The sequence below is a fragment of the Heterodontus francisci genome, chromosome 7 (assembly GCF_036365525.1).
Source record: "Heterodontus francisci isolate sHetFra1 chromosome 7, sHetFra1.hap1, whole genome shotgun sequence".
Lineage (NCBI taxonomy): Eukaryota > Metazoa > Chordata > Chondrichthyes > Heterodontiformes > Heterodontidae > Heterodontus > Heterodontus francisci.
The window spans coordinates 67,452,594-67,467,110 of NC_090377.1; positions in this window are offsets into that span (position 1 = coordinate 67,452,594).

Sequence of the window (14,517 nt, forward strand, 5' to 3'; positions counted from 1 at the left end):
AACCGCCCCAACAATTTGTCCTTGCGGTCCCAAGCCTGGAGCCAAACGTCCATTCCAATCTTGTTCTTCCTTGAGTCGTAGAGTTCAAGAAAGAAAACCACTGACCTCAGACACAACTGCACAAAGCTAACTGGTGCACGCCACCTTTAAATGAACATGAACCAGGTGCCACAAGATTCCCATGCGCTGCTGGCTGAATCTGGCAGGTAGGACTTAATTTTAATTAAATATAACGTAATAAGTATTCATGGTATGCAAATGTATTAAAAGTTGGAACCCACCACAGGATGGCATGGGGCCCAACCTGCCACAAACATGCGCTGACCTAATCTCCACAGTTGAACCTGCCATCAGGAAATCGAAGTATCACCTCCTACCTAACTAAATCACCCTGCCTACCTCGAATGCTGCTCTTGCAGCCCTATAAAATTCCCCCCATTGTTACCAAACTGAAGCATCTTAGGCAAAGGCAGATTTCTTCTGTCATTGTTCTTACTCATTCTATAATCTTTGAGCCGCTTCTTGCTTTATCATCTGCAAATTTTGCTGCTCTGCATTGATCTTCTGAATCTAGGTAATTGACGTAAATTAGAAACGTTAATAGTCCTTGCAGTTAGCCTGAGGTACTCCATTCTAGCTAAACTCCTCTGATGCAATCTTCTTGTTTCCTAACCTTCAGGCAACTTCCGATCCATTCTAGCTGAGGCAGTGAAGGAAGGCAGATTTGAAATGGAAACAGGAAAAGTAGGGCAGAATCTAGCATCCTGAGGAGAAGAAAAAAGCAGGCCAACACACTGGCCACAAAATTGGTATCCATATTGCTGCTGGTGTCAGCACTGCAGAAGCCCGGAACTCCATAAATGGTGGCGAAACGTTTCTGCCCACATCCAGCACGATTTGCGTGGCACATTATGATTGTAAGGCTGTTGGTGTGCTGTGCACGTGCCAGAAGCATGCAGTGTGGGCAGTTTGTGACAACAAACGTCTAACACTGATGTGGCACAGGACCTGCCATCTTGGACCTTGCAGGTCCTGTTAACACCCTCTCCTAATCTCTCCCAGCATAACACACATTAAGCGGGTCCACTCCCCCACCACTGGCACAATTTAACTGCATTAGCATGAGACTTTCAGGTGAGGTGCTTTTGATTTTCTTCTGCTACTACTGAGTGAGTGTAAGTACTGTGTTCAGTTTTGATAGAGGAGTTAGGGAAAAGATTTTGGGTTCACAAGGGCACGGTGCTGGACTTTTCCAAGGAGTCCAGTGGAGTTTGAAGGCCTGTCAGGAGAAAATCTGCTTTCACTAATGGGCATTATAGTTGTAGTCCCTCTTGAGTTGCAACGTGCCAGGGACATGAAGCACATGGAGCAGAGAGGAGAAGCTGTGCGCAGAAGGATGAAGAAGAGGGTTCCTAACAGCAGGTCATACCCACTAAGGGCTTTCAGGGAGCACAATCAACATCCTGGGGATTACCATTGACCAGAAACTTAACTGGACCAGCCATATAAATAAAAACAAGAAATGCTGGAAATACTCAGCAGGTCTGGCAGCATCTGTGGAGAGAGAAGCAGAGTGACCCTTCGGAACTCAAATAAGTACCGTGGCTACAAGAGCAGGTCAGAGGCAGGGATTTCTGTGGCAAGTAACTCACCTCCTGACTCCCCAAAGCTTGTTTACCGTCTACAAGGCACAAGTCAGGAGTGTGATGGAATACTCTCCATTGCCTGGACGAGTGCAGCTTGAACAACACTCAAGAAGCTTGATATCATCCTAGGGAAAGTAGCCTGCTTGATCGCCACTCCATCCACCACCATAACGTTCATTCCCTCCACCACTGATGTGCGGTATCAGCAGTGTGTACCATCTAAAAGATGTACTGCAGCAACTCGCCAAGGCTCTTTCAACACCACCTTCCAAACCCATGACCTCTACCACCTAGAAGGACGAGCAGCAGACGCAAGTGAACACCACCACCTATAAGTTCCCCTTCAAATCACGCCCCATCCTGACTTGGAACTATATTGCCGTTTCTTCACTGTCACTGGGTCAAAATCCTGGAACACCCTCCCTAACAGCACGGTGGGTACTACATAGACTGCAGTGGTTCAAGAAGGTGGCTCACTACCACCTTTTCAGTGGCAATTGGGGATGGGCAATAAATGCTGGCTTAGCCAGCAATACTCATCCCAAGAACGAATTTTAAAAAAAACTTCTACCTCCACCTCAGCCAGGAGCAGTGTCGAAGGTGACTAACCAAGGTGGTGAACGCTGAACTGTTTCACCTTCTACACCAGACCTACAGCTGCACATCAGGGTGAGGACAGCACTGCCAGTGGTCACATCAACATCACGGTGGCCCTCAATTTCTATGCCAGTGGATCCTTCCTGGCGGGAGCAGGCGACATTGGCAACATATCACAGTTTGCCATGCATCGCTGCTTCGGGGAGGTGACAGAGGCCATGTACCAAAGGAGGTGACTTAATAGTCTCTTACCAGAGAAAAGCTGGAAGAGTGAGCACATGGCTATGCCATGAAGTGAGATTCCTAATGGTGCAGAGTGCCATCGACTGCATGCGCATGGCTCTGCAGGCCCCATATCCAAACAGCAGATGTACCACAACTGCAAGGTTATCACTCCCTTACCATGTAGTTGTTCTGCAACTATGCATAGAACATCATGCCAGTGAATGCCCGATATCCTGACAGCAACCATGACACTTCATCCTGCACCAGTCCGCCATACCTGCCATCTTTAAGCCACCATAAAGAACCAGATGCTGACTGCTTGATCAATTAATAAGTTTACATCTGAGATTCTTGCTAACCAAGGGTATTGAGGGCTACCCCCTTGACACTTGGCTCATGAGTTCTCTATGCCACCCAACCAAGCATGGACAGCGCACCAACAGAGCCATTTTGTCACCAGGAACATTGTGGAGTAAATCACCAATTTTCTGAAATGATGGTTCTGTTGCCTTGTCTATTCTAGGGGTGGTGGGGGGGAGCTCTCCAGTACTCGCTGGAGTGCATCTCTAAATTCGTGGCCCTCCACAACCTCTCGTGAGGGTGCTGAGAGGAGGAGGAAGGAGGAGTATTCCAGGACCTTTTGGCTTCATACAGGTTGTCCGTGACTGGCTACTCAGACTTCAGTTCCACTCAAACCACATCCCCATGTCACCAATGTTGCACAATTCCCCATCTTTTCATCCCTCTGCTACAGACCATCACAGCGTTCTCCTGACCAAAATTCTGAAGTAAAAGACACCACAAAACAAAATTTCATAACTTTATGCAAGAATGCTTCCATTAACACATACTAAACTGAACTATTCACCCTTGTGCATTCCTTTAAGGCCTGTTTTTGGGAGCCTTTGACTGGCCTAGTCCTCCGAAGCAGTGCTATCCCAATGGATGCAGTATGACTGGTGGAAGGCTGCTGACTTTCAGTGGGGTAAACTCCAGATGGCCTTGCAGGACGCCGTCGAGCATCTGTTGGCCTTGAGGGCTTAGCTTCCGACTGCACCACTTCGTCATGGGTGGCAGCAGTCGCAGCTGGTTGGCTGAAGGAAAAGCAAGAGTAAGGGCACTGGTGGAGTGACAGTGGTGGGTGCACAAATTGAGAGCGGACAGCTGACGTGCTCTACAGAGCCACTGCCAGTCCTGCGCTGTGGGGCCTCAGCAATCTTAGTAATCTGCTGGAGCACAGATTGCTGGACTGCTGTGAGAGCATGCATGTCCATTTGAGCATTGGTATCAGCAGCCATGATGGCAGCAGTCTGAGCATGCTTGGCAACAAGCATGGATCACATGGCCTCTGTCTGAGCTGCCACTGCAGCACTGAAACATTAGGTGGCCTCTGCCTGTACTACAATGGAAGCTGAGACATTGGCTGCAATACACTGCATCATGGCTGGGTTCACAATTGCTATCGGACTTGACCACCACTTCCACGATGGGAAAAATGGGTTTCAAGCTCTGCGCCAAACTATGAGGCAGGTTGGACCTGGACTGCTCCTCCACCACTGCTGCCGCCACCACCACCTTTTAAAGTAATGAAATGTCTTAAGATGCTTCACAGAGGCATTATAAAACAAAATGTGGCATCAATCCGCATAAGGAAATGTTAGGACAGATGACCAAAAGCTTGGTCAAAGGAGCAGGTTTGAAGATGTGTCTTAAAGGAGGAAGGCAAAGTAGAAGGGATTTAGGGAGGAATTTCCAGAACTTAGAGCCTAGACTGCTGAAGGTACAGACACTGATGGTGGAGTGATTAAAATTGGGGATGCTTGAGGCCAGAATTAGAGGAGTGCAGATATCTCAGAGGGTTGAAGGGCTGGAGGAGATTACAGAGATAGAGAGGGGCAACACCATGCAGGGATTTGAAAACAAGGATAAGAATTTAAAAATCAAGGCGTTGGTTAACCAGGAGCAAGTGTAGATCAGCGAGTATAGGGATCACAGGTGAATGGGATTTGGTGCAAGTTAGGACACAGCCAGCAGAGTTTTGGGTGACCTCAAGTTTATGGACAGTAGAATGTGGGAGGTTGGCCAGGAGTGCATTAGAATAGTCAAGTCTGGAGGTAACAATAGCGTGGATGAGGGTTTCAGGAGCTGAAGAGTTGAGACAGGGACTGAGTCAGGCGATATTACAAAGGTGGAAATTGATAGTCTTAGCAATGGCGCGGATGTGTAGTTGAAATCTCATCTTGGGGTCAAAAATTACATTGAAGTTGCAAACAATCTTGTTCAGCCTCAGACAGTCGGCCAAGAAGAGGAAAGCAGTTGGTGGCAAGGGAGCAGTGTTTGTGTTGGAATTGTACCCTTTATTTTATATTGCCTCTCCTCATTCATCCTACTTGTCTCCCTTTACTGAATCTCTGTCTCTCTCTATCTCCCTTTCTATCACTTTTTCTCTAGCTCTGCCTCTTTCTGTCTCTCATTCTGTGTGTGTGTGTGTCTCTCTCTCTCTCCCTCCCTGCCTGAATCTCCCCATATCTCTCCTGTCTAAATCTCTGTCTTTCTCTTTCTATCTCTCTATATGTCTCGCTCTCTGTGTCATCGTCACGAACATGTGCTATGTTGAATGATGATTTTTTAATACATTGGCTGGAAATCTGAATTAAATTTAAATGTAAAGAAAAAGGAACAGACCAAAAGGTGACTGCAGGCAGCTAAAATGGCCACCACAATTTGCATCAAAATTCCTACATTCCAATGCATTGAGGGAGTCAGATTGTCTGGCCAGTCCCCATTCACAAGACATTTAAAGGAAATCACTTGGGACATTAAACTGGTGGAGACGAACCACTCAAAGGTAATCACTTGAACAATGGGACCCTGATTGAGAGAAGGGAATTCCTAGACATGAACTAATTAAGTTGCTAGAGGAAATACACACTGAGCCATCATGTGACAGGCTCACATCTGTGTGCTTTAAGATGGATTTTCTGTCTTTGCACCAGGCAAGCAACTGGACACTGATCAGAAGAGACCAACGTGTGGTCCCTCTCTCTCTCCAGAGCACCTGACAAGTTTCAAACCCTGCCAGCTGGTCGTACCCACTTAAGTCTATCACTGCAGCAGACAGAGACCCCATGAAGGAACTCATCTGCATCGCTGTTTTCCAGGAGGACCACCAAATCTACTGGCCACATCTACAAGCTGGAAGCCTCAGGATCACTGGGTTCATTGAGTAGACAACTGGGTCACCAACCTCCACAGACTGTGTACCCCTTTTTGTTGCTCTGGACTCGAATCCGACCAACCTATTCACCCCACTCTCTGGCCTATTTGTATGTGTTTGTGAACCTCACGTGTGTGTGTGAAAGTTGGAGCGTAGTTTATTATTTTACTCAGATCAGTTTAAGTACAATAAAGCGAACCTTTTTCTTTGTTAAACACAAGAAAACCTGTCTGAATGGTTCCTTTATGATCACAGCACATAAATAGTTAAACATTCACTGAATTGGCAAGCACATTCACTTTAAAAAAGAAATAAACCCTGTTTCAGTCAAATAAGGAAAGGGTCAAGAGGGGAGCCCTTTGACTCCTTCTCACCTGATCGTAACAGTCACACTCTTTGTCCCTCTCTCTCACATTTTTCTGTCTTTCTCTCTCACACTCTCTACATATCAGTGTCTGTCTCTGTTTCTTCCTCTGTCTTGGTCTCTCTCTCTCACACACTGTTACCCTCTCTGTCTCTCATTCTGTCTTTGTCCCCCTCTCTCTGTCTCCCTCCCTCCCTCTCTGGGTGTCATAGAATCATAGGAAGTTTACAGCAAAGAAAGAGGCCACTTGGACCATTGTATGTGCACTAGCCAAAAAACAAACCACTCAGCCTAATCCCAACTTCCAGCATTTGGATCGTAGGTTACGGCATTTGAGGTGCATATTCAGACACCTTTTAAATGAGTTGGTTTCTGCCTCTACTACCCTTTCAGGCAATGAGTTCCAGTGCCTCACCACCCTCTGGGTGAAAAAATTTGTCCTCATCACCCCTTTAATCTTTCTACCAATCACTTTAAATCTATGTCCACTAGTGAGTGACCCCCCTCTGCTAAGGTAAATAGGCCCTTCACATCCACTCTATTCAGGCCCCTCACAATTTTGTACATTTCAATCAGATCTCCCCTCAGCCTTCTCTGTTCCAGGAGAACAACTCCAGCCTATCCAATCTTTCCCCAGCTGCATTTTTCCAGTCCTGGCAACATCCTTGTAAATTTCCTCTGTACCTTCAATAGTGCAATTATTTCCTCTCTGTAATGAGGTGACCAGAACTGCACACAGTACTGAAGTTGTGGCCTAACTAATGATTTATACAGTTCCAGCATAACCTCCCTGTTCTTGTATTCTATACCTTGGCTAATAAAGGAAAAGATTCCATATGCCTTCTTAACCACGTTAGTGACCTGTCCTGCTATCTTCAGGGATCTGCAGACATTCACTCTAACGTCATTCGCTTCCTCTGCATCTGTCAGTAATTCTCCCATTAATTGTGTATTCCTTTGCCTTGTTTGACCTCCCCAACTGCATCACCTCGCACTTCCCCAAGTTGAATTCCATTTGCCATTTTTCTGCCCACCTGACCTGACCAGATATCTTCCTGCAGTCTACAGCTATCCTCCTTGCTATTAACCACATGGCCAATTTTTGTGTCGTCTGCAAACTTCTTGATCATGCCACTACATTTACGTCCAAATCATTAATATATACCACAAAAAGTGGAGGACGTAGTACTCAGCCCTGCGGAATGCCACTGGAAATAGCCTTCTAGTGGCAAAAACACCCGTCAACAATTATCTTTTTCCTGCCACTGAGCCAATTTTGTATCCAGCTTGCTACATTTCCCTGGATCCCATGGACTTTAATTTTTTAACCAGTCTGCCATGTGGGGCCTTATGTACTGTCATACCTTTTAATCTATTCTCCCAATCCACCTTAGCCAATTTGCTCCTCATACCGTCATAATTTCCTTTGTTCAAATTTAACACCCTGGCTTCAGATTGAACTATCTCACTTTCAAACATAACATAAAATTTTATTATATTATCACTCATCCCTAAAGGTTCTTTTACAACAAGATTATTAATTATCCCTTTCTCATTACATAATACTAGATCTAAAATAGCCTTTTTCTCTAGTCAGTTCCTCAACATACTGCTGTAGAAAACCATCCCTAACACATGCCAGAAACTCGTCCTCCGCAGCATTAGTGCTAATTCGGTTTACCCAGTCTATATGCAGATTGAAGTCACCCATGATTACTGTATTACCCATGCTACATGCTTCTCTAATTTCCCTTTGATCTGGCCGCAGCCCACTGTTGCTCAGTGATTCACCACATGCTGATCTCTACTCTATACCTGCTCAACTCAACCAGGCATGGGGTAATTGTGCATCATGATCCCCATGCCTTCCAAGGGGTTGAATTGAATATTTCCCTCCCGAGTGTAGACTTATCTTTTTTTTTAATGGTGAAAATCTGCCAAGAGTAGAGAAAAAAATAACTTCTGTGTGATTATTTGGGAATAGGAGGTTTTGGGAAGGGAATAATGAATAATGTTAGCAGCTTAAGCAAGATTTATAAAGTGGTGGGTAAGTTTTATTACAAATATCTGAAAAGTCTGGGTCAAGTCGAAAGGTTTTATTGGAGAAAAGGGCATCAAAGATGCAAGTGAAAGAGTGATTGAGCAGATTGACAGCGGAAAAAGTATTATGATGAATGGAAGGTCAAAGGCTAGGTAGTTTTTAAGTTGAAAGTACAATTGTAAATAATTTGGATGAGACTCTTTTCTAGGTCAACACAGAAGGAAGTGGGACTGGAAGGAGATAGGTGTTGTGGGTGGTGAGAGATACAAGAAAGTGGTCAGAAATATTTTTATCTGTGACTTAGTTTTTTAAAATTTGTTCTTGGGATGTGAGTGATGCCTACAAGGCCAGCATTTCTTGCCCATCCCTAAATGCCCTTGAGAAGGTGATGGTGAGCCAGCCACCTTCTTAAAGCACTGCAGTGCATGTGATGTAGGTACACCCACAGTACTTTTTCCTGGAGTGGTTTGGTATAACTGAGTAGCTAGCTCTGGGTAAGGCAGCTACTATGTTAACGTCCCCTTCATAGGAGCACAGAGGCCATGTGAGATGGTAAGGTTGAGGTGATAGCCTTGAATATGGGTAGGAGAGTTTATATGGAAGGAAAGGTCAAGGGAGGACAGGAGTGCAGTGAAATTATACAAGAGAGGACAAGGTAAATCAAGACAAATATTGAAATCACCGAGGTAGGAGGAGTTACTCGTTGCAGAGACTGAGGGAGGAAAAGCAGGAGGATATGTCAATGAATAACTTGGGGTGTGGCGGCTCTTAATTACTGTCACTTTAAAAATTATCTACACAAGGAACCTCATTCAGCACAGGTTGCAGTGGAGTATCACTGATGTCAATATGACCCACAGGGAGAGGCAGCCATTATAATACTAGTGTGTGTTGAATGGAGGAGCAGGCTCGAAGGGTCAAATGGCCTACTCCTGCTGCTATTTCTTATGTTCTTATAACGTAAGTTGGACCGTCTACACCTGGGCCGGACTGGAACCAATGTCCTTGGGGGTGCTTTTGCTAACGCTGTTGGGGAGGGTTTAAACTAATGTGGCAGGGGGATGGGAACCAAATGAGGTCAGTGGACAGTCAGGAGGTAGTAACTAAAGCCTGTAAGGAAATAGATAATGAAGTCAGCGTGACTAAGGGGAAGAGTAGGCAGGGAGCAGATGATGAAAGCAAAGGGACTGGTGGTCTGAGGTGTATTAGTTTTAATGCAAGAAGTGTAGTAGGTAAGGCAGATGAATTTAGGGCTTGGATTAGTACCTGGGAGTATGATGTTATTGCTATTACTGAGACTTTGTTAAGGGAAGGGCATGATTGGCAACTAAATATCCCAGGATACCGATGCTTCAGGCGGGATAGAGAGGGAGGTAAAAGGGGTGGAGGAGTTGCATTACTGGTCAAAGAGGATATCACAGCTGTGCTGAAGGAAGGCACTATGGAGGACTCGAGCTGTGAGGCAATATGGGCAGAACTCAGAAATAGGAAGGGTGCGGTAACAATGTTGGGGCTGTACTACAGGCCTCCCAACAGCGAGCGTAAGATAGAGGTACAAATATGTAAACAGATTATGGAAAGATGTAGGAGCAACAGGGTGATGGTGATAGGAGATTTTAATTTTCCCAACATTGACTGGGATTCATTTAGTGTTAGAGGTCTAGATGGAGCAGAATTTGTAAGGAGCATCCAGGAGGGTTTTCCAGAGCAGTATGTAAATAGTCCAACTCGGGAAGGGGCCATACTGGACCTGGTGTTGGGGAATGAGCCGGGCCAGGTGGTTGACGTTTCAGTAGGGGACTACTTTGGGAATAGTGATCACAATTCCGTAAGTTTTAGAATACTCATGGACAAAGACGAGAGTGGTCCTAAAGGAAGAGTGCTAAATTGGGGGAAGGCCAACTATACCAAAATTCGGCAGGAGCTGGGGAATGTAGATTGGGAGCAGCTGTTTGAAGGTAAATCCACATTTGATATGTGGGAGGCTTTTAAAGAGAGGTTGATTAGCGTGCAGGAGAGACATGTTCCTGTGAAAATGAGGGGTAGAAATGGCAAGATTAGGGAACCATGGATGACAGGTGAAATTGTGAAACTAGCTAAGAGGAAAAAGGGAGCATACATAAGGTCTAGGCGGCTGAAGAAAGACGAAGCTTTGAAAGAATATCGGGATTGTAGGCGCAATCTGAAACGAGGAATTAAGAGGGCTAAAAGGGGTCATGAAATATCTTTAGCAAACAGGGTTAAGGAAAATCCCAAAGCCTTTTATTCATGTATAAGGAGCAAGAGGGTAACTAGAGAAAGGATTGGCCCACTCAAGGACAAAGGAGGAAAGTTATGCGTGGAGTCAGAGAAAATGGGTGAGATTCTAAATGAGTACTTTGCATCGGTATTCACCGAGGAGAGGGACATGAAGGATGTTGAGGTTAGGGACAGATGTTTGATTACTCTAGGTCAAGTCGGCATAAGGAGGGAGGAAGTGTTGGGTATTCTAAAAGGCATTAAGGTGGACAAGTCCCCAGGTCCGGATGGGATCTATCCCAGGTTACTGTGGGAAGCGAGACAGGAAATAGCTGGGGCCTTAACAGATATCTTTGCAACATCCTTAAACACGGGTGAGGTCCCGGAGGACTGGAGAATTTCTAATGTTGTTCCCTTGTTTAAGAAGGGTAGCAGGGATAATCCAGGTAATTATAGACCAGTGAGCCTGACGTCAGTGGTAGGGAAGCTGCTGGAGAAGATACTGAGGGATAGGATCTATTCCCATTTGGAAGAAAATGGACTTATCAGTGATAGGCAACATGGTTTTGTGCAGGGAAGGTCATGTCTTACCAACTTAATAGAATTCTTTGAGGAAGTGACAAAGTTGATTGATGAGGAAAGGGCTGTAGATGTCGTATACATGGACTTCAGTAAGGCGTTTGATAAGGTTCCCCATGGTAGGCTGATGGAGAAAGTGAAGGCGCATGGGGTCCAAGGTGTACTAGCTAGATGGATAAAGAACTGGCTGGGCAACAGGAGACAGAGAGTAGCAGTGGAAGGGAGTTTCTCAAAATGGAGACGTGTGACCAGTGGTGTTCCACAGGGATCCATGCTGGGACCACTGTTGTTTGTGATATACATAAATGATTTGGAGGAAAGTATAGGTGGTCTGATTAGCAAGTTTGCAGACGACACTAAGATTGGTGGAGTAGCAGATAGTGAAGGGGACTGTTAGAGAATACAGCAGAATATAGATAGACTGGAGAGTTGGGCAGAGAAATGGCAGATGGAGTTCAATCCGGGCAAATGCGAGGTGATGCATTTTGGAAGATGCAATTCAAGAGTGAACTATGCAGTAAATGGAAAAGTCCTGGGGAAAATTGATGTACAGAGAGATTTGGGTGTTCAGGTCCATTGTTCCCTGAAGGTGGCAACGCAGGTCAATCGAGTGGTCAAGAAGGCATACGGCATGCTTTCCTTCATCGGACGGGGTATTGAGTACAAGAGTTGGCAGGTCATGTTACAGTTGTATAGGACTTTGGTTCGGCCACATTTGGAATACTGCGTGCAGTTCTGGTCGCCACATTACCAAAAGGATGTGGATGCTTTGGAGAGGGTGCAGAGGAGGTTCACCAGGATGTTGCCTGGTATGGAGGGCGCTAGCTATGAAGAGAGGTTGAGTAGATTAGGATTATTTTCATTAGAAAGACGGAGGTTGAGGGGGGACCTGATTGAGGTGTACAAAATCATGAGAGGTATAGACAAGGTGGATAGCAAGAAGCTTTTTCCCAGAGTGGGGGATTCAATTACAAGGGGACACGAGTTCAAAGTGAAAGGGGAAAAGTTTAGGGGGGATATGCGTGGAAAGTTCTTTACGCAGAGGGTGGTGGGTGCCTGGAACACGTTGCCAGCGGAGGTGGTAGACGCGGGCACGATAGCGTCTTTTAAGATGTATCTAGACAGATACATGAATGGGCAGGAAGTAAAGAGATACAGACCCTTAGAAAATAGGCGACAAGTTTAGATAGAGGATTTGGATCGGCGCAGGCTTGGAGGGCCGAAGGGCCTGTTCCTGTGCTGTAATGTTCTTTGTTCTTTGTAAGTCTGCTGGCTATTCATAACAGTCTGTGATCCTGGTTCAGGATCATTGGAGCATGAAAATGTGATACCGAGGAGAAAAGATAAATAGTTCATTTTGCAAGGTTGCATAGATATTCGGAGTTTCATTCAAGTCACCTTTGGGTTGGGTAAGGAGTACCTACAGAATGTTTCCTGAGGAGATTAAATGATTTAAGATTGATGACTGTGGATGATACAGTTGAGTTGTTGAGTTTTTACTGTAGATATATTTCATGGGTCAAGGGCTACTCCTGTAAGTGAATGTCATTTCACTTATGAACTAGAATCTGTCCACTATCTGGATAAGTGTTGTGAGACTTCAGGATCAGGCAAACCCTTTTTATCAATTTACTGGAATATATTGTGTGCTGCTGCATGACCTCATCTCCATTGGTGAATGAATATATACTATCAGACTGAGGCTCAGGCTATAAATCAACAGACACATGTATTTGACATTAAACAAGTACATGAGCAGTACAACAGCAACTTAAATTTATATTGGGCTTTTAACGTAATAAAACGTCCCAAGGTGCAACACAGAAGCATTATAGAACAAAATATGACACCAAGCAACATAAGGCTATATTAGGGGAAGTGGCAAAAAGCTTGGTAAAAGAGGTAGATTTTAAGGAGTGGCTTAAAGGAGGAAAGTGAGGTAGAGAGCTGGTGAGGTTTAGGGAGGGAATTCCAGAGCTTCAGGCCTAGGCAACCGAAGATGCGACCATCAATGGTGGAGCGATTAAAATCGGGGATGCTCAAGAGGCCAGAATTAGAGGAGCGCAGATATCTCCAGGGTTGTGGGGCTGGAGGAGATTACAGAGATAGGGAGGGGTGAAGCCATGGAGGGATTTAAAAACAAGGATGAGAATTTTAAAATCAAGACGTTGCTTGACTGGGAGCCAATGTAGGTCAGTGAGCACAGGGGTGATAGGTAAATGGGACTCAATACAAACAGTATATTTACAATGATTACAAGCTTTATTATCCTCCTCGAAATTTAAAAATAACAAACACTCTTCCTAAACTGTTTCTTCATATAAGATTGATCTTTAAAGCATAATCACCTACTTCTTATGTGACAAAATGCTACCCGCGAGCCAGATCTAACTTTGTCTGCTGGCTTTAGACTCCCTGGCTGACTAGCTGGCATAAAATGAGACATAGACATATTCAAAATCCCTTGAAGATTACAAAAACAAAGGGCATTCGACATTTGTATCTCTCATAATTAGCCTAGGGTAAGAGCTTTTCACAGGTTGTCAATTACAAAGGATGTATGTCCCAATCCACTTTGTATTTGCAAAATTAAGTGTCTCCCAGCTGTCAAGAACACTACTGGACAGATTGACACTAATAACTATATTCAACAGACATTACCTTACTAAACACATTCCTGTTTGAAAGAAATCGAACTTTAGATGCATATTAATATTTTTGGCTCAAAGCCATAACTTGTATTCTATGGCTTGTAGAAAACAATATTAACCATGTGTATGCCATGACCATCAAGAAAGAATTTTTAAAATTCAAGAAAAAATGCCTAAATACCTAATTTTTGTCACAGTGGTTTTACACAATGCTTTTGTGTTGAGGCTAGCTGATTTGTGCCATTTGTGAAATATTTTATGGATTTTAAAAAAATGTTGCAATTGCTCACTTTTCATAAGTGTCTGTTCAGAACAATGCACTTACATAATATGGATGTGAATAGATTTATTGCACTTAGTAGACTAAGAGGCTGGAGAAAATCATTAGTATTCCTTCATGGCGCCTTATAATACACCCATTAATGTTATTCTGTATTGCATGTTATGTCAGTTCTTCAAGACTTGACACATTAGTTGGTAACATTAAACCCGAGAGCAAATGCGATTTTTCTTGCATTGGTGCTGTACATCTTTTGAAAAATCAGAATATGTAGTATCTACATTAATTTGTTGTATTTAATTTACTCGTAACTAGTTGTTGCTATGTTAAACTTATATTGGCATGTGTGGAATGTGCAGTGTCATTAACGTTGCTGGAAGTATTCAATACATAGACTACAATATTGTGTTATTACTTGGAAGTGATGACAAAATGATCTAGATTCATCTAATTGTGTGAAGGCTTTTATTGCTATTTGTGGAATTAATTAAAATTGTTGTAATACAATGGTTGCCACACGATTTTTGATGTGATGTAAAGCAATTTTTTCTGTATTAAATTGGGGAATTTAATTACAATCTGGCAAATGAATTCTTAAATAAGTATGGAAATTATTTTAATTCAAAGCTATATGATTATTCAGAATTTATTGAGCTAATCATGGAATCATAGGATAGTA